Source organism: Prinia subflava, chromosome 2, assembly GCF_021018805.1.
Source record: "Prinia subflava isolate CZ2003 ecotype Zambia chromosome 2, Cam_Psub_1.2, whole genome shotgun sequence".
Taxonomy (NCBI): domain Eukaryota; kingdom Metazoa; phylum Chordata; class Aves; order Passeriformes; family Cisticolidae; genus Prinia; species Prinia subflava.
In genome coordinates, this window is record NC_086248.1 from 13187405 (window position 1) to 13208649 (window position 21245).

Genomic DNA, 21245 nt, shown 5'->3' on the forward strand with positions numbered 1-21245 from the left:
AGATTTGGGTCTGGGAGCCAGAGACTGGCTTGACCATATAAACCTCACTGTGGGAAAAGGTCCGTGTGTGCATGTTTATGTATACATATGTGTGTGTGTATGTGTCCATGCTAGTATATTCCACTAGCAAGTAACCCTGCTCTGCAGGAAGGAAGGAACAGGATCAAGCCACTGATGTTGTTCACTGTGTTTCTGTGTGTGTGGCAGCACAGGTGTGGCTCCGTGTGCTATTTCTAATGTGCATTCTTGTGGAGGTATTGTGCTCATCCTCACTGGTGGCTGGAGCTGAGAGCATGAAAATAAAATGGCCCTGAAAATATGGGGCTGTGACAGGAGAAAAGAGCCTGGGCCCAAATTTATCTATCTCAAAATATTTTTCTAGCAATCTCAGTCTCTGAGTCAGATAAGTTAGAGAGCCCTCATCATTGGAGATGTTTAGATTAAAGAAATATCTGTCAAGAATGGCATAGATGCAATTGATCTTACTTGGGGCAGAACGGACAAGCTAAATGAGGTCACTTCCAGCCTTATGATCTCATTAATCTCCATCATTTGGACCATTATTCACACTCTTGGAAATAAAAACAGCCATTGACAGAGCTAGACTTGTTCTTTCTGGAAACAAGGGGGCTGAAGGGTGAACTTGTGTCCTGGAGGAGACTCAAAAGGTGACCTGCGGCTACCTGAAAAGCAGTGTCACTCTTGTCAGTAAATAAATGATGAGAACAATAAAGGGAATGAGAAAAAACTGTGGATCAGACTGTTCAGATTAGACATTTAGGAAAATATTCAGCATTAGAAAAGCAATGTAGCACTGCAGCAGGATTGCCAGAGCAATTGAAGAAAACTTTCATCCTTTGCATGGCATTTAAAGCTCAGTAGGATAAATTTGCAGATGCCCTGATCTATTATTGTCAATGGTCCTGCTTCAAGTGGGAGCTGAACTGTATGACCTGCAGCAAATCCTTACAACCAGCAGTTCTGTGTTTCTGTGACCTCGCTGGCAGCTGCTCTGAATGACACTGGGCAGGTCATGTTCCAGCAGTTTGTTAGCAGGGTGGACACAGGCTGTCATGACTTAGCTGGGTAACTGATACGAGCGTGACTGGAGTTCTAGCACTTCTGTGCTGAACTTTTCTGTTTCATCTTGAAGATAACCCCTTTCACAGCATTAAAAAATGGCATGATACTACCTCACAGCTGTTATATCTGAATCAGCAAAGTCAAATTTTTCTTACGATACTGTTATCAAAGGGAACAGCCTATACTGTGGACTGCCCATGCCTTGTAACAAATTATCAACTTAACATTTTGTATTGAAATTAAACTTTTAATAGGACTTCTAACAAATGTGTTTGTGCAAAAGAAATCCATGGCAGTTCAGAGCAGTTTAATGAAAGAACAAAATGCCAATTAAGAGTCTTCAGATATTAAAATTAAGTAAAAAAATTTTTATAAATCATCTTCCTCCACGGCTTGTGGGCTTCATCAGGTAACATGCAGATGTGTGGAATGAAATAAGCTCTCTTTACAGACAATAGACAGCTATAAGCACTGTGAGGATCTCATTTACACACCCTAAAGTTAATATTTAAAAAGATAGAAAGGAACTGTATCCATTATTTTCATTTTCTATAAAAGGTCACTAAGGAAAGTAGCTCAGATGCATTTGTTCATATTGCAGATGTCTCTGTATGCATAGATGCAAGATGAAGTAGAAGCCTTTGAAGCATTATAAAGGAGACAAAACCAGCATGGTGTGCACAATAAAAAGAAAATCATGATGGGCTTCAGAATCCTGCACTCCTAAGAACTGAGCCAGTAAAAAAGCCCTTCCTGGCAATTTTCCCCACTCTTTGTAGCTAAAAGGTACTAGACAAGTTTCACAGAGGATTTTTGTTACTCACTGATGTTCCTGGGATTCCTTACCCATGATGCATGAAGTTGTCGCTGTGCGTGTTTTCCTAAACCCCAGGGCACGCAGCGACATTCAGGGGTGCGACACCTTCCCCCGGGGAGCTCTCACTTCCCCACCGGGACTCTGGTTCAGCCAGTCTATGGGCGCAGAGACAAAGTGAAGACGAGACGGGTCTTGGGGTAAACTAAGGAGATTTATTACAGGTATAACTGAAGCATAACAACTAAAAGCTGGACCCCAAAGACCAGGGGCACGTGTCCTCCCGTGCGTTTTATAGACAGGGCAATACAAAGCAAGCAACCAATGAAAATGCACTCAGGGAGGGGTTTAGGGCAGGGAGTACAGAACAAAATCCAATGGGAATAGCAGAAGCAGTGTGATGATATGAAACAGCAAATGATATATCGAGTGAGGGAAGATTGGCAAGGAAGGTTCTAGAAACAGAGGCAGAGACACAGAGAAATGACACATAACGGCATGTATAATTTAAATCATAACACACAAATGAAATAGAAAGCTAGCTTGAAGACTTAAAGCAGAAATCCACACCGCAACATGAAGTTTTCTTTAGCAGGTGATAAGAGTTAAGAAATGGTAGGAATTTCCCCAGACATTTTTTTTTTTTTGGTCTGAGGATATTTTTTGACAGCAAAATGGTGCAATTCTACTTTTTCATATCCATTTTACCAGGCCATATAACTACTTGAAACAGAAAAAAAAGCTTAGAATGATTTCCAAAGAGCTGCCAATTGAAATGAGATGACTATATAGGGAGGATACCAAGTAAATAAGTGTTCCAGAGCTTCAATAGCAGTTATGTATAGCATCCCAAATGAGCCTTTCAGTGCCTTTCACATAATGTTTTCCCACCACCTCCACTGCCATCACAAGCCCATCAGTCAAAATAAGGAAAGGATTGCTAGCTTGAAGATTTGGATAATGTTAGATGCAGTGAAACTGAATCTCCTCTCAACATGTCTAGAAGCCAAAGCCTAGATGTATGGAGAATTTTGATACCAAAAGCTTAAACTTGTCCTGAAACTGTTTTAATGTGTCTTTGTTTATGTAACAGTCTGGCACATACTTTGAACTAGTCATCTGCTCTGAATAGAAAGAGACAGATGGCAATTCATCACACCTATCTTAGATATATATATTTGGGCAGGATGAAAAACCTTCTGGAAATGCTTAACTCTTTACTGGATCTAACTCCTATTTATGTTCTCAGTTCTGGCTTTGGAATTTGTCATTGAAGTTGTGCCTGATATAATGACCTGTCTGCACCATAAAATGCAACATGGTTTAACATGGTATGCCTTCCTCAGGTGGATAGGTCATATTATGTAGTGTTCTTCCATGGAAACAAAATGCTTCAGGACACACAAAATACATAACCTGTGGAAATTATTCATTCAAAGATAATAATATTACTTCTTGATGTATGATACCACATTTGTATAATTCATCATTGCTCCGTGATGTGAATACTTGTCAGCAGGACCGTATGTTAGGGAACTTTTCTTCATGCCTCCCAGTGCTTCTGAACTTTACAGAAGTCCATAAAATGTTATACTGAAATCCGTAAGGTTGGCTTGCCACAAGTGTCCTTGAAAATAATGAGGACTTAGGTATTTCAATTTCTTTTGAAAAAAATGTTTTATAGTGGAGCCATCTGGTTACATGTAATATCTGCTGTATCTAATATTGTGAAATATTACCTCTACAAGCAATGAGATACACCTTTGGAAATAAGGCAGACAGGATCAATAGCAGATGAGATATATCCCACAAGTTACATCCAGACATCTAAATTTAGCCAAAATAAAACTCATAGCTTTAAAAGAAGTAGCCAAACACATTTTAAATTTAAAATGGCAGAAAAGGCATCAAAAGATAATAAGAAAACCTATGTGGAATTTTTTTTTGTACATGCCTCCCTATTTTTATTTGAACAGGAGAAAAACCTCTAATTGACTATAAGACATAGCATGATGTCATTTCCAGCACAGTAAGAAAGGCAAGATGAATCAAGTCACATGACATATGCATTATAAAAGATACCTTCAGTAGTAATGCAGCTGTGGAAAGTGCTGATGAGAACTCATCTGAATTGTTGTACATTCTTCACAATTTACTATCAAAATCAATGTATCTGCACTGAAAGGGGAAGAAAAATGGATTATCAGGATGATCAGGAAGGAAAAAACAGCTGTGTGCGAGAGGACAAAGAAAACACATGAAGGTGGTGATGTCTTGAGAAGCTACCTAGGGCAGAGGCTAGACAGTGTTAAAGGAATAGAGTAGGTGTTTATTAAAAGGCCTTCAAAGGATTCACCTTGGGTGGTACAAGAGCCTGGCCATGGCTACACCCAAGATGGACAACAGATTACACATTTTCACACTTTTGTAAGTTTTGGTCCATTTACATATTGGGGTTAATTGTCCAATTACAGCTTAAGATTATGAAGTCCCTTCCTCCCAGTTTGCTCTCCTTAATTCACTGTTGTTTGCACTTTTTGGTTCTGATGCTGCAACATTGTCCTTGGTTCTCAGGCTGGAAAAGGATTGTTTTGTCTAACTACCCTGTGAGGAGAACATTATATGAAGTTCAGAGTCACACACAAGGCAGTAATATGGATAATATGAAAGCTAAAACTTAAGGCATCGGTGGAAGCAAATGTTAGTGCCCACAGCAGGATGATTTCTCTCAGCAGCACACAGCAGATCTGCATGACACCGTGTGTTGAAAGGGCCAAAGTGCTACTAAATCCCTCAGCTTCCACCAACACTTCTGTCTCAGCAATTGCCACAGTGCACATGAATATCTCACACTCCAGTTGGCTTGCAGAGCACATATTGAACCAAAATGCACTGCAGGGATTGTTACAACCTCTGTTAGCTCCTTCTCTGGGATGCCTCTCAGTCTGGCCATGTAAATAGACACCACTTTTAGATCAGGTTAAATAAACTTTGCTTGGATACCTGGGGAGGCGAAAAATAGTGAATCATTGTAAAGATCCTGATGCCTTGGTCTGACAGCAGCTGCTCATCTGTGTGTCCTTGGCTACAATGAAATAGTTTTAGCTCATTTTTGCTAAATTTGATGCTTCAAATAAAAAAAAAGCAAACAAACACCAAAAATCCACACCACAAGAAACCAACAAAGCAAGCTTTTCTATAGACTACGACAAAGCCAATATACTTTACGGGTAATATTGCAATCCTAAATGTTGCAAATATAATAAATATGATAGTAAAAAAATGACTTTGGAAAGGAACTGGATATATTAAGCAGTCAGCCTTGAAAGAGACTTCTAATAGATAAGTTTATCGGTTTGTGTTGTTATCTAAGCTTTCCTCTTCTTTCTTCTGGGAATACCTGCAAAAAGTGAGATAATGCACTCAGACTCGAGCTAATTTTTATCTGCTGAAAGCACATAACTTCTTAGGGGTCAGCACTTCATATAATGGGTTATGCATATATAGGATATATGGGCATGTAAATATTTAAATATATATTTAAAAACATGTTTTTCATACTTCTTTGTGTGTGTCTTAGACACATCAAGAAAACATGCAATAGCTAATCAAGTATAATTTCATATTATTTAATTGGTGTATTTATATTCCTAACTTTTTGCTCACCTTGTTTTTCATAGCCAGTGACTCCACGTTTGCCAATATACTGTCTTTTGATGAAAGACATTTTTCCAAATAGGTTTTCTGCATAAAACTACTCTCTCAATAGTTTATGATTTAAATGTGAATTATCTTGAAATACACTGCCATTATTTGCAGTATACAATTCCATTTAGAGGAACTAAATATTATCATTATTACAGTCAATGCTATGTTGCATTTACTTAATTATATTTAGGACAGTTTCTTACATATTTGATGTGAGTTCCAAGGAATTGAATATTCCTCCCTTTTTCTTTTTAAAAATTATTCATTGTTTAAAAGCTTAATTATCTGGGTGCTCAATTTGATAATCCTGCAGAGGAACTTTATTTGCAGAGGCTGAATACATCACATGATCTGAAAATAAGGCCCATTCTAAGATCAGTCCTGTTCTTACATGGCAGTATTCTGAAGACACACATTATTGTCACAAAGTCTTTGAAAATTTAGTGTGATATTTAACATGCTTATTGAAACCTAATATCCGTATTGGTATTTGCAAAGTTAAAGGATTTTTACAATGCAGTTAAAGGGATACTCACATCATCCATTTTCTGCAGCTGTAAGCTTCTACTTCATGAATAACAGGTTTTTTGCCTCAAGTGCTTACAACCCAAGGAATTCTCTGGACTTATATGTTCACAGAACAATATAACTTTTGACAATGTTTTCAGATTAAAATTTCTTCTGAAATCAATGAAATTTGAGTTATGAAAACCAAATAGTATTTTTCCTAGCAGTTGACCTAATAAATATTTACATCAATTACACTTTCAGTTATTTATGTTGTAGGGATTGCACTAATATGTGGATTGTTTCAGAATATCTTATCTCCATCCCAGAGTAACCACATTTTTTAGTTGCTTTTTATTGGTTACATAATTGCATAAAATACTTCTATTTTCAGTTCATGTCTGTACTTCATTAAGTTCTGGATGGCATTTTAAAAACTCTTAGAAAACATGAATAACTTTAAATATACTGAAATGTTCTTGACTACAGAAATTTACCTGAAAGGAGTTTAGTTCACAGCAAAACCGTGGAAATATGGTCTTCAGTCACTGATTGGTGCATAAAGAAAGAGAAAACTTATTAAATACTGAAGCTGTAAAGTTTAATGCTTACTTAGTAAAGCATGTAAAAGAAGTCAGAATACTGTGAAATGTGACAAGTAAAGCTCTCCTCAAAATAGTTTAAATTTGTAATTTGATTGGCAAATTCTAAACACACGTAAAAATACCAGTGATCCAGAGTATATTTTTATGTCCAATATTAATTTGTAGATGTTGGGGGTTAGATTTGGGTTTTTTTTTCTTCTCACAGAATTTCTTCCCATAAGTTTCCAAGAAGCCTTAATGACTACTTAGTCAGAAAGAAAAGGGGTACTTGAGGGATATGGCAGCACGAGGCTACACCTATTGTTTCTGAGTCCCTGGGAGTGTCCCTCAGAGGGGAGAGATGATGAGCTTTGGGAAAGGCAAAAAGACAGATCTGGGGGAGGGGGAGGCACTCTTGCTCTCAGCGCCGAGGAGGACGGTCAGGCTGCCCTCTGCCTCTGCCTCGTCCTGGGAAATCTACAATCATCAGCTGTGTACCCGGGAATCCTGAGCTCGCTTTCTCCAGCCTCCCCCCACCGCCGCTGCTTCTTCGGAGCTTTGAGGTTCCCCTGCTACTCTGTAGCCCTGCACTGCCCAGCCCTGCCGGGACACCCCTGCTGCTCCAGCTGCCAGCGCAGACCTCATCTCATCCACGGGTCTGGGACTTTCCTTCCTTCCAGTTCGGCCTCTCGGAGCCCTGCAGGGGCGCCGAGATGAAACTGCTCTGGGCTTTTGTAAAGGAAAGCCCTCAAGGTTCTTGGTTCTGTTTATTATTGATGCTGTAGTTGTTGTTTGTTTGTCGTTTTGTCATATGTACTAGTAAAGAACTGTTATTCCTACCCCCATACCTCTGCCTGAAAGCTCCTTTAAATTTTTTTAATCGGAATAATTTGGAGGGAGGGGATTTGAATTCTCCATCTCTAGGGAGGTCCTGCCCCTTCCTAGCAGATATCTGTCTTTCAAACCAAGACAGTAGAAGATGAAAGTCATCAGCATTTAAAACATCTCTGACAGAAAATTAAAAAAAAGATGAAAGGCAAACCAACTATTACATTTGATTTCATATAATGAAGTTGATGTTGTCTTTATTTGTACATCATAACACCCATTTTTTACTGTTCTCAGTCTGACTGATGTTCTGTCTTTTCAGATCACAGTTGTACGTGACCAACAATAGTACAACTATCTGTAAACCTGGAGAGCTCAAACATGTTCAGTACAATGGACAATTCATGTGAATGTGAATGTCAAATAAGGGATATCATCCGCTAATTGCATTTGCATATCTGTAGGCTTTCAGGGTGATTTTTTCTCATTTTATAATTTATTCTTTCAAGAGAGTCTGTATTTCTGAAAAAATTGACAACTCTCTAACAGCATGAGCTAGTTAAAAATTGTAAGCTCTCTCCACAGCCCCTGTAAGTATATCCAGCTCCTTTTTATACAACTCCAGCTGATAAAAATTGGACTACTCTGAATGAAAAGCAAGGAAAAGTTATCTTATTTATAATCTAGGTATTCCAGCCTTGTATGTGAGCTGCTGTACTGAAGAAAAGGTACCTCATTAGGTAAATAATTACAATTCTGCCTTTGAAGTTAATTTGTCTGGAAATAAAAAACTCTTAATAGCTCTTGAGGATGGTGGTCATATTTTTTGTACATCTAGTAAAGCAACAGTAAGAAATTTAAAATAGAAATTACAATTTTTTAAATTTATTTTGTATGGTCATAGCACTGAGAAGTCAGAATGATGAAACTGGGCCCATTTTCACTAGCTTTGTGCAAATAAAAAGTGCATATATATGAATTAAAGTTTGAGTTTAATGAGATTCTAAAATGGTTTTGGTTCTGGAATTTATAGAGTATTTGAACAACGTTTTTCATACTGACACTTTCTAATTTTTGCCATATTAGGATCATAAGTTTAAAAAGTTTTTTCTTTCTTGTAGAGAAGTAAATAACCTTAATGGATGATTCACTTACTTTTTGCTTTATAACCCTAGTAATAGTTTTTGTCTTTTCAAGGTCATTTGGCTTAAAAAAAGACTGTCTAAGTCCAAAATAGATGAATCATCATTGTAAATCTTAATCACAACTCACTCTTTGTATGATGATAAGGAAAGTTCAGTATCTCACAAAGCGAGGAGACACCAAAACTGCAAAGTGGAAGTTGCCATTGAAAGAATAAATGTAAATCACACTTCGTGGGGGGAAATTAGATATTTCCTTTCACTTGAGGATTCTAATCTTTAAATTGCTTTGGTTTAGAATACTTGAACTGGGTTAGTTAATGCATGAGGGGACTTACAGGGGCTTCCACCATTATGAATAATAAAACCTCTCCCTCTTTGAGCTGGGTGTCCTGAATTCTGTTCCCTGCTCCCCCTCACATCAACAGCCATCGTTCATCCTCCACATCACCCTTGACCAGTGAGATGTAATTGATTAAGGGCTATAGCTTTTCCAGTCCTTTTTGTTTTGATGTATTCTAACAGAATAGAGTCATCCAGTCTCTGCAAATTCAAAAAACAAAACAAAAAAAAATCACTCATTAGGAATTGGAATGCACAAGAATCCTAACAGTGCAGAGTATATTGAAAAAAAAGAGATGCTTACAGTTCCCAAGCCTGAAGTACTATGAAGATAAAGCCACACTGGTAGGAAATATAAACTCTAATCTCAGCCCAGATGGATTAAAATAAGTGTTGGAAGCTCTATTTCTCCAAATTTAGGTTAAATCCCTCACCAATGAGCTATTTATGTGTTTTAATGAGGTTTAAATGATATCTGTGCTCTGAGAACTGCTGTTCCACAGGTAGTATCAACCTTCTGATGCTGAGCACATTGGTGCTATTAGGATTCTACCTAGAAGCATAAATTTAAGCTACATCTATTCTAGTAAATTACAAAGTGTCAGGGACCATTCCCAGCACTGTGATCCAGTCATCTGAAGTGTTCAGTTTTTAGTGTCATTGCTAAAAAAGCTGAGTCTTGGGCCAATTCCTACTTCTAACAACCATTTTTTTGAAGTTTTACTCTTTCACAGTCTGAGAGACTTTAATAGCATGGATTTAGGCCATTAAGCACCTAAGTCCAATTATGGGCACTCGCAGTGGACTTGTGTATACTGTGCACTGAAATTTAATGGTTAATACTGCAGCTCAGGTGACTGTGGAGCTTTAGAAAACAAAATTAAAATAATTATGTAATTAGGCAGCTTCACAAATGGGTTAGAGTTTGAGGAATTAACATATCCAGACTCATGTTATCTAAGTTTCATTTTCTTCAGGGAGACTCCTGAAATTAGAATAAAAGTAATCTCAAGTATTATTTTTTTCCTCCACTACAATAGGAAACTACATTTCTGAGGTTAAACATAGACGTCTCCCTTTAGTAAATTGAATGAATCTGTGATATTCTATTTCACAACAGTAAGCTCTCTATTAACCTTCCTCTTATGTGGATTGCAAGTCTGAAATGATTAATCTGATCTCATATAACATTTCCATTAATGGCTGCTCATTGAGAGTTATGAGTAGATTTTTATTTTTTTTTTTGCATTTGTCTGCAGGGTATTATGTTGTCATTCAATCTGCAGTTTTAAGGCTAGTTTCAGTTGTCTTTGCTTCTTTTAGCCATATATTTTGTATGTTTCTAGCACATTTCTTCCACCACCTCAGGAAGTCACTACTATCTTTATGTTCTATCCAGAAGCTAAATATGCTGTTATAAAGAAAATGAACCCATATATATAACAAAATCGGTGCATCACAATGACATTCTGTTTAAGACACAAAGCTCATAATCCAGCATTTCCTGCAGGGGCAAAAATCACTTGCAAGCAAATGTTAGCACAAGGCACAGAGGGTTCCCAGGACCTGAAGTTCTGCTGTGATTATAGCTGCTGTTTCAGTGTCCTTGAACTCATCTGTCATCAGAACTACACAGTTTCTCATTATTATTTTTTTCTCATTTGTTGATTTCCATATAATTTGGTACAGGATGTAATTTTAAAATACTGAAAACATTCACAGTTTTGTTCATTTTTTTTGTTTTGTGAGAGTTTCTTATTTCAGCAATTTCATATTTCACTTCATAAACAAAAAAGTTGGCATAAATTTGTTCTTAAATTTTGTGCTAAGCATGGGCTGTTTTACTCTAGAAAGAATAAGTTTTGAAGAAAAATTTAAACCTCATGATCATGGAATATTTTCTAATTATTGAAAAAAATATTTGAGTGAGGGTTTGCAATTTTTTTATGCATATATACATTTTAAGCAGCAAAATTTACTTGGAAAAGTTCTTTCTATAATCTTGAAAGGGCCAAAGCGCTACTAAATCACTTTCTTCATGACACTGAAAAAGTATGTCTTTAATTCCTTTTAAAATTTGCCCTGTGCTGCTGAGATGGTTTATGTGCTGATCAGACCTTGTTATTAAAAGAGTGAAGGCTGTATAAAAAAGTCAGGATTCTACTACATGAACTTAAATTACAGATTCCTTAGCCATGGAAATGTAAGAAAACAAGAAAAGACGCAAATATCTTTCCATCCAGAAATTTTAAGAAACAAAAACCATATAAAAACCCCAAACCTGCTTTTCCCTTTCTCTCACGTCTCAATTCAGATGCAAACACATGTATAAAGAATAGACCTAGAACAATGAAAACACAAACAGCATGCTGCAGCTTATGCCTTTGTGTGTGTGTACACATATATAAATGTGTATATGTGTATGTGTATAAAATTGATTATATTTATAATAATCATTTCCTCTGGTTGTCATATCCAGTTGGAGTTCTGTAAAAAGTTTACTCTCTTTTGTGCTATGCTATTAAATATTAATGTAAGTTATATGTTAGTTTTTCTTAAAAATTTGTTTTCCTCGGTTTCACTGTACTTTAGGAGATGGACATCACAACTAATTTTAACTTCTATTAAATAAGAGAGACCTGTAGAGATTAGGCAGCCACTTTGAGGCATGAAAACAGACTGACAGTGTTTTCTGAGAAAATCTTGGCCTGTGATTAATGATCCCCTTGCACACAAATGCTTGTTTTGTTCAGATACATGCTCTATCTAAAGTTTAATACTGAATTAGAAAAAATAGTGTTTACTTCCAGGAGACCTTTGGGAACAATACCAACCTTCAAAACCATCCCTGAAAGATTTTGTTGTCGTCTATAATAACTGTTATTACTGGTTTATTTGTCAAGTTAATGCAAGTTGTTGTAAATATTATTTCAGTCTGATGCGCCTAAACCCATTTCTCGCATAAGCACTTTTAAAAGTAGCATTTTATACTTGGCTTTTTATAGTGATAAGACTGAAGATGACTGAGGTCATCTGTCTTCAACCTAAACCTGAAAGAGAAAGACACATACCTGAGAAAATAAATCTCCCTGCACATTCTTTGCTGTTCCTTGGTAAGTATAACTTTGTGTGGAGTATCTACTTCAGATAAGTGGCAGTAGGCAAGGACAAGGCACCTTCATAAAGAGAATATACAAAGCTTTTATCTACAGATGGAAGGTATGTTATACCTCTGTACCATGAACAACTACAGTGCAGTGCAGACACAGAAAATGAGTTCTTTAAAAGATTTTGTTTCTTGTCCAAATTTATTTTACATACAAGCCAGTATCTCCTGAATCCTTTTCTTATGGTTCAGTTTGAACACAGATGGTTGTATAACTTTGAGAATAAATATAAAAAGTTCAGCTTTCATGCAACTGGAGTTCTTGGCCTTGACAATAAATAAAACTACCAGTTTCCATCTAGAATTTGTATTACTCAATGTATGTATTTAAATCTATAGTTATTACAAGAACAGCACTGATGTTCTTCTGCATGTGTAGAGCTAATTGAAACTTTGGGCACTAGAAATAAATAAGGAATGACTTTCCTAGATTACGTGAATAAAATGCTTATATTCTGTTACTCTCTAATGTATTTTAAGAAATATTCGCTTAATTTTCTATATGGAAAAAAATCCCTGTGAGAACATTTTAACTTAGAGCAGAGAAAAATAAACCCTTTTATATGGAATACTTGAAAGAAGAGTCTGCTCACTGTTTTAGTGAGGCTAGAAGTGCTCTAAGTTTTCTAGTAATTGTTTTCATCTTGATATCCAGGACAGTTTTTATAAAAAGAGCAGTCAGTTAATCAGTCTATGAAATCTATGTCATCTTAAATGAGATGATTATGAATGACTTTTAATTGTTTTATAATTATAGTTGGGGATACAAGGTCTAACTGCTACAGTTTGCAACAGGCTGAAAAAAGTGCGAACACCATTTTTAAATATCTGTTTGCATGTTGAAAATTGTTTCTTTGTAAATGTAAAACTATATCTCTAGAAATAATGAAATATGACCCAAACAAATCGGCAAGTGCTCAGAATGGCCCAGAGCATTCCCTTGAGTATTCATCGAGGTACAGAAAAATCAGAATGAAGATTCAGATTTGCTCAGTGTTTTGCCTCTGTCCTTGAAAAGCTTCCATCAGTGGTCTGCACACTCCAAGTTAAAGTATTTCTGTTTAATTTCTGCTGCTTCTTAATAGTGACATTCTTCTGGCTATTCTGGAACTTCATTATTTATTATCCTGGGTTTAAAACTATGACATGTGAAGACTTTGTTTTAGTCTTTTACCTGAATCAGACATGAAAAAATATCAGGAAAAAATGCTTTTGAGTGAGTTAAGCAGTGATTTAATAATAAGGTTAGAATGGATTTTTCTGTTTCTCTAGCCAGAACTTTCAAATAACCCAAATCTCCAAAATCATTAATAACACAAGATTGATTTTAAAACTAATATTGTTACAGAACTGAATGTCCTTTTTCTTCTAAAAGTTTCTCAGTTAGTTCTAATAAACAATATAAGAGAGACCAACTGAGTCAGAACATTGTGCTTGTCAAAGAAAAAGGGAAGGGAGAGGGAAAGGGAGAGGAAAAGGGAAAAGGGAAAGGGAAAGGGAAAGGGACCCCAAAACACACCTCCCTCAAAAAAAACCAAAAAAACCCCACCAACCAAACACCAAAGCATTATATTCCCATTTGTAAGAACTTATAACTTTTGTCATATTTTTATTACATCCTTACCTACCCAACAATTGACATCTCACTTATTTGTCACTGAAATATTTTTCATCTCTTCCAGCCTGAAAAGATGTTTGCACGACAGCCTCAAGTTCTAATCTAAATATGACCCTTTTTACTTTTGTTTCAACAATCTTTATAATTTTTGTGATTTATGTATATGTACATAATTTCATACCAATTAAATTTTATATCAAATGATCCACTAACTCTTACTTCCTTTCGTGCTATTTTTAATTGTCGCATTTCTTTAAAAATATTTTTCATTAATAATCACAAGTGTCCTTCAAGGAAACATTGCCGTTTAGGATATTTTTAAGGACATACATCATCAGAAGTTCTGTGATTTTATTCTTTCATTTCCCATACTGAAATGTGTGGTTTAAAGCTTCTCTAAATTCAGGTGTCTGTGTCTCATTTTATTTGTGCCTGGATTACTCATGGACAAATGCTGTGAGAACAGGACCCCACTGGTGTCCAGTGTTCATTGACTTCTTGTGAGCACGTTCTCCCTACTTTGCCACTGGTATCACCTCTATGCAACATCCAACATTGGGTAGCTTTGATAATGTCTTAAAAGTGTGAGAATGTTTTATTTCTTTAAAACATCCTCAGAGCTGTTCAAGGATAGTAAATGACCATTTATAAACAAAGTGTTAATCCATTATCAAAACTAAGAAAAATCTCATCATGCAGTAATTAAGTCCAAGGTAGTATGTCTTTGTTACTCTTCACCAAGGACTCCTTTTCTGACAGCAGTTACAATGAAAACCCAGCCAGAAATCTTTGAGCTTTAATTAATAATTGGGTTGTGAATCTGAAAGACAGTGAAAGTCTAAAAGTCATTCTCCTATCCTGTAAATCAACAGCTTGACATTTTAAATATTTTTTGGAACTTAACATGTGCCAGAAAAAAAATCTATTAACATACACACACACAAAAAACCCCCCAAAAAAACCAAAAAAAAAAAAAAAACCCCACCTATTAATAAGCTATTAGCAATGCAGCTCTGACTGAACAACTCATTGGTCTGTGATTGAGTGTCTTCTGCACCTGGGGAGCTACCTTAAAACCCTATACTGGAAAAACAGAGAAAATAAAATTCATTATAAAAAGGCAAAACTAATATATTTGAAAAGACCAGTAAAAAGCAACATTTAAGAAATCTCTAGTAAAACAAAAATTAATATTTATTATTACTGAAAAGCTTCTTAGCATTTATAAGAGCAGAGTGGGAAAAATTTATTATGCAAAATTGTAGTTCTTAAGGTCACTGAAAAAAGACATGAAGTCTTAGTGCATAGAATTAGCACTATCATTCCAGAAAACATGATATACTGCATATTTAAACAAGAACACAGCCTATAAATCTAAAGTCATAAATACTGACTTACTTGGTATTAATAAGTTGTCAACTGCCTGTATCTGAATTTGGATAGACTCATAAAAAAAATACAGACACTTTGAAGAGACTTAAGACAAATCAAATAGATTAATCTATTAAATTAGTCAAATCAGTTAATTAAACCAATCAAAATGATAAAAAGTTTGGAAAACATGCCCTTCAAAAACACATATTAAAGTGTTGAACTTCAGCGTAATATTCATGTAGGCTGAATACTTGTTCAGACTAAAGTCTAAATGAGTAAAGAATGTCTTCATAGAATAACTCCTTAAATTCAGGGAAGGCAGTAAAAAATCCACTGTTGATAATAATTACTGCCATGATAGAACAGAATATTTAGTTTGGGGCAAGAAAGCTTCAGTGTGAAAAACACTAATAGGAAAAATATTGATTTACTGGAAAAGAGCCCTTATACCATTTATTCATAATCTTCTGATAACAGAGTAGATGAAGATCTGTCATAAAGCATATCAGACTCTGGTTTAAGGTCATGAGCATGATGTCTATTGAAAAATTTCTAGCATCAGTAATTTTACATCTAGAGGTATTTTTCTGATGTATTTACAGAATTTACAGCTTCTGACCAAGATTTCTGCAAAATAATGTAATGACAGAAGCTGAAGTGTTCTCATGACATAATTTGAAGAGCAAAACTATTCTTCATATACATGTACTCATTCTCTTGGGGAACTTTACACTTCCTAAGGTATCCAAAGCCTGGTTGCAAGTTAATTGTTCAAGCCAGGCAGATCAAATATATCTGGTGCACCTTTTTTAAGACAAGTTTTTGGTATAAGTGTCCTCAAAGGTCTTTACTATATTTAGAAATTCCACTACATGATGTAGTCTTTCTTGAATATGTGTGACCCAAACTGTAAATTGTAACATCTACATAGATCTCACCAATGATATCTCTCTGCTGAAGAGAAATATCAGAGATACTCCTATTCCTTTAGATGCCTTTAGATGTCTTCTTTACTATCCACGTTCCTTGAAACATCTCTGACTAGCAACAATGAAGGGGAATATGGGAAACAGCCCATATCTTGATCATTAAAACAACACCAGAGGCATAAAAGCAGATTGCCTGAATAAAAAAAAAGTCCAGTGGATCTCAACCGAGGCTTGAGTGAGATTTTCATATGTGAAAATATATAAGTAAATAATATGAAAGTACATAATTTGAAGAAAAAATGGTAAATGTAAGTAAGATAAAAGTTCATGGAGTCTACAATGTTCCTGGAAGCAGTAAGTAGCAGATGATGAGGAAAGCTAAATAAAAAATAAAAGTAAAAATATTAACAAATTTTATATCTTCTATCTAAACTTCAACCTAGAGTCACAACTGCTAAATAGATTTTTACCATTCTACTAAAGAAATACTTTGATACAGAATCTGCAGTCTTTTATCAGCAGATTTTCTCAGCTTCAATACATCATTAAATCTTCCTTACTGTTCACTTCAAAGAGTTAAATTGAAGCATCTACATTAAGAAGGATGATACTTGCCTTTCAAGAAAAAAGTGGAAAAGAGAACGGAAAAAAGAAACATAAACATTGTAAAGGAAAGATTTCAAAATGGGTTTTTATATTTAGGATGAAGAAACAAAAGTCAAACAGTTTTAATTTTGTAATGTTACAGAACAAATCTTATGAACAATTATTGCACTGGGAACAAAATAATCCGTGAAACTATTTCTTCAATAATTTGTCACTAGTGTTTCAACTAACAAATAAATCCAATAATGGGCTCTCAAGTGTATGTTTTATATATATATAAAATCAGAATTGTCACAATTTTTCTTTGGTAATATGTTAAAAAAGAGAAGAATAGTGAAACATAAATGTAGATTGATAATTCAGTAGAGTGTAGATTATAAATCAATAAAAACACGCTTTTTTCAAATGCAAATGGACTACTGTGAAAAACACAGATCCCACACTTTACAGAATATAAGGCAACTGAAGAGTCAGAGAGGTTGAATTATGGGTAAATTAAGATCTAGGACTTTATTAAACATACAAGAATCTACCTTTCAAGAAATTTTATTTTCAAACTTGACCTCGAAAGCCTGTTGGGACAGTTCTTCACCAATGCCATCTTCCTGGTGCACTCTGGGTGAGTCTTAGTGGAAACTGGCAGCTTTTCAAATTGCACTCTATGATATTTCAATCATCCCCAGCAGCATCTTTAGTATCCTGGGCTTTTGCAACAACAATCAGATGCCTCTTCATGAACTAGGTGAATATTAGTTCCTGCCCCAAGTGGTAATCATATGTATAATCACTACTTGAACCCCTTCTGTAGGGGAGTCAGTTTTGAAAGATGAGCACATCAATAGTCCAGAATATATTCAGATTAACACAAAGCTTTGCTGAGGTCAACCACTAAATCTGACAGTTTAAAAAGACATAATCAGATGTCCCCTAGAATCATTTAATGAACAGATCAAATATCTCAGTGTCAAAGAGGCTGTTCTTTTATCTTCACTGAAAATAATTTCACTAAAATTAACTCTACTATGCAAATTAAATTGTCTTATTGTCTTTCTTTTTTGGTTTTTTTTGGATTGGGGGTTGTTTGTTTTTTGGGTTTTTTGGGGGTTTTTTTGGGGTTTTTTTGTTTTTTTGTTTTTTGGGTTTTTTTGTTCAGTTGATTCTTTTCGTTTTATTTTCCTTCTAAAGATAACTTTAAAGTGATACTAAAAGAAATGAAAGATACATGTACAAACATATATAGGTAGGTAGGTCGGTCTGTGCATGTACACAAATAAGTATGGTAGACTATGGCAATAAAATAAACTTGTCTGCAGATTCTTAGAAATGTTTGTAATCACTATTAGATATTTTTACCATGCCAATGATATAATGGATTTATTTGGACAGGCAGAAAGATTTGGAGTGAATGCTAGCCGCAGTCATTTTAGTTTTGCCTCAGTGGACTCAAAAAAGGAGCTTTGACAGCATTAACCATTTTGAAATTAAAACTTTATTCTCAGTATCTTTTTAAGGGCAAAGAGGAAACATATCTTATACATTAAGACAACAATCTATTGTTAGCATAATTGAATTCTTATCAGTCTGATCAAAGCCTCTTCATTACAAAAAATATCACCAAAAAAAAAAGAAAGGCTGCTTCTGTATAGATGTTCAGTAGCAGTAATAATACAATTTAAATTGTTACATACACACTCAAATTTTCTACCTCTCTTTCTGATTTTCTGCTCACCCATCCAGTGTTCCTCTGGGTACTGAAATAATTTTTTTCTGGCAATGGTGATGAGATATATCATAAACAGGGTGCCAGCATCTGTGGTCTTATTCTGGGGACAATATGATGATGGAATTGATGATATCCTCACTTTACAACTAGATCCTCTGATGATCATTTTTTAGCACGTTTTTGTCTTTGTTTGTTTCTCACTGGTCTGCACTCCCATGTAACAAGAGAATTTAATAGCCTTTTAGGAGTTGGAGATTATTTCTCTGTTTTCTTTCTTACTCCCAAAGCTAGCTTTTTCTAGCTCCAGGACTCTATTTCTTTAATTCATGAGTGGTTCACATATTATATTCATGGGGTTTCCAGTGTTAGGCCTGTGCCCCTTTTCCCACCAGTCCTACGTTCCTCTACTTTTCTAAGTAACCTCCTGGTCTCCACTTCTCAATGTCTCCACTATCATTCCAGGCCTGCTTTCTTTATACTAAATTATTATGGAAATTGATCATTTTTAAGATCCCGTCCAACCCAACTTATTCTACCATTCTATGATTCTATGAGTCTATGAGTATGGTGCTGTTATTGTAAATACACAGAGTGAAATAAAACTGAAACCAATAAACCATTGTCAACTAGTCTTTTTGAAAAATAGCTGCCACAGCTAAACAAAATAAAGCAGAGGTGTGAATAGGTCTAGTTCATAGAAGACAAACTTAACAAGCCTCTGTTTTGAAGCCCTGCATATATGTTGAAAAGTCTGCACTATGTTACTGGCAATTACAATAATGTTTCATAGGACTAAATGGTTACACAAGTCAAGAATGCATGAAGGAGAAGATAATTAGGAAAAAAAGTTAAAAAAAAAAAAAAAGAAGCAAGCTCTGTACCTAAAAGATGGGGCACCTTTGATTACTTAAAAATTGTGGTTTAGTTTTTCATAGCTTTCCAATATATAAACATAGCATGATAGAATGGTTTGGGTTGGAAGAGACCTGAAAGCTCATCAAGCTCCAATTCCCCTGACATGTGCAGGGAATATTCCACTGGGTCAGGTTGCAATGGGTGAGAAACTGGCTCACGGGTTGGGCACAAAGGGTGACAGTGAGTGGGGCGACATCAGACTGGTCACCTGTCACTGCCTAATGGGGTTCATACTCAGCCCTCTGCTCTTTAGCATCTTCCTAAATGACCTGGATACAGGGCGGGAAAGGATATTTAGAAAAATTTAGAGACAGTACAAAACTGGGAGGAGCTCCTACACTCTCCAAGGCAGAAAGGCCCTGCACAAAGACCCCAAAAAATCAGAGCACTTGGGAATCACAAACCGTATTAAGTTCAACAAGGGAAAGTGTTGGATTCTGTATTTCATACTGACTCATTCACTTATGCAACCAGCCAGCCAAAGCCAGATTGTTCAGTAGTTCAGGACACTAATTATTGACTTTTTGGGTTTTTTTAAATGAAATCTGAGGCTAAACTGAAAGTTTGAAAGACATGACTCTCATAAAGTTCTGAACCTAGGATCAAGGTAGGTTGTATCATGCAGACCATATCAACTATAATGATGGAAGTGAAATTTGAATTCTTGTTTGAATTCTTCCTATTCTAAACATAAAAAAAAAAAAAAAAACCAAAAACAAACTATAGCAGAATCAATAGAATTGATTCAGGTTCATTGTTTAAGTTATTTGGCATTTGCTGAACCACAGCTCTGCAAAAAATTCACATTTTTCAATATTAAAGTTAATCTGATGTACTTCCTCCCTGTTATTTGAGTTCTGTCTTGTTGACTGGGATCATGCTGTCAAAACAAGTTTTTATCTGTTTTTTCCATGGAATAGAAAGTTGGTAAACATATAAATATATGATATTTTATCAATATGTAATATGCATACAGGTATATTTAGGTTCCAGTTTCTATCTCCACTTAGCTGTAATGATACACTAAAAGGTAACAAGCTGTGAAGGCATCAGTGGGGAGGAAATCAATAATTTGGTGCTCAGCAGTTCCCTACCAATTTCTGAATTATTGACTGACTATCAATCAATTGTTACACTGCTCCTACTGAGTCCCATAATGTAAATAAAACACATGGGTCAGGGGAAGAGGCAGCAGGATTCATAAAAAAATTGAATGGAATGTCAAAGAATATAAGGAAAAGGGAGGGTAGGTTGGAATGAAAGAAGAGAATGAAGTGAGCAAAGTGTAAAACAAGCCCAGAAAGTTTCATTCCAATGTGCATGTGTAATTATGTGAAAATCAAAATTGATGCTTAAAGACAGGGAACTGCACAAATATAGAAGGAGGCTGCACTAATTTTGGGGTACTGCTATTCTCGCTTCTGCTTCTCAGTTAAATACCCAAATTTTCAGAAATCTTTTGCATTCTATTTCCAGTGACACACAGTCACAGGAAACAGGTGAAGTATGAGAAAGCAGAAAAAGAAAAACATGAGAAATATGAAACAGATCTAAATTAGTTATAATGTACTACACCCACTGTAACTGCTGTCAATAACAACAACAAAACAAGAAAGAGAGATAAAGAATAAAGCTGTAAGGGCAAAGATTTGTGCTTCTTGAGAGTTTTGGTTCTTTTTCATTTAGTAAGGCACTGTTAGTCCTGTCTTGGTTTGGAAAGACAGGTGTCTGCCAGGGAAAGCTGTAGCTTCCCTTGGAATGGAGAATGTAAACCCCCTTCCTCCAGATTATTATAATTTTGCAATTAGGGACTTTCAGGCCGAGATATGGGAATAGGAATAACAGTTCATTACTAGGAATATTAAAAATACAAGTGTAGTAGTACAAAAACAAACAAACAAAAATC